Source organism: Pecten maximus, chromosome 1 (genome assembly GCF_902652985.1).
Source record: "Pecten maximus chromosome 1, xPecMax1.1, whole genome shotgun sequence".
Classification (NCBI taxonomy): Eukaryota; Metazoa; Mollusca; class Bivalvia; order Pectinida; family Pectinidae; genus Pecten; species Pecten maximus.
In genome coordinates this window covers 55,723,521-55,724,531 of record NC_047015.1, presented here as the reverse complement: position 1 = coordinate 55,724,531, position 1,011 = coordinate 55,723,521, and positions in this window count along the sequence as shown.

Sequence of the window (1,011 nt, the reverse complement as noted above, 5' to 3'; positions counted from 1 at the left end):
ATGCAATAAAAAGAAAATCAAATGGTTTCTCGTTTAGTATTACATATATTTCACTCGTATGACAGAATATTTCGATTTCTTTCGATCGTTCTTCGCACGCGTGAAAATATCGATATTCTGCCATACTCATGAAATATATGTTATATTAAACGGGAAACCATTTAATATCCTCTATATATTTACACATTCAATATGACAATCATTCCACTTAAAATGTATAGACAATTCCTGAAAAATAATTTGATATGGTGAGAAGTTGTTGATTTATTTATTTATTTATTTATTTATTTATTTTGCTTTCATCATGTAACCATATTGGTCTACAATCTTGTATTGTGTATACAAAATCTATAAAAAAAAGATCAGTATGCATGTATGCAAATTAATGAAACTTTTAATTATTAACAAACATAAGTCTTATAAGTGGTAAGTGTATAATACCCTTGCAAGTCTATAATGAACGTATTATATTTGTTTAATATATTAATTATTATCTTAAAATAATGTTAAAAAATGTGAACAGTAGCTTATATATTTAAATATTTACACTATTAAGAACCCTCTACCTCCCTTGAAATTCTTAATGTAGAATACTGGCTTTTCTCAATACATGAACTACATACAATATCATTAAACTAGATTAAGAAAAAGATTTTAGATATATTTTGTATATTAACCAACCGTTACAAATGTATGCACATTGTATAATTGATTGTGGTCCTGATGGCTTTAAGTAGCATGTATCAGCAGATATAGGCCATTACACGTACAGCTGTAATACTTACACCTTGAACATTCATAACTCAGTACTTTAAATTGTATCCAGTACTTAGAGACGTGTGTACATGTAACACAACAACGATAACAGCATGGTTTTGTAAATCCTAATGACCTATGTAGTTCCAAAATAGATGTAGCCTAGATATCTTTGATAGCTCCTTTTGCACAATTCTTCACAATCCAATGTTGACGATACCAGGTACATGTCTTGAACAGGCTCTCATTTTAATG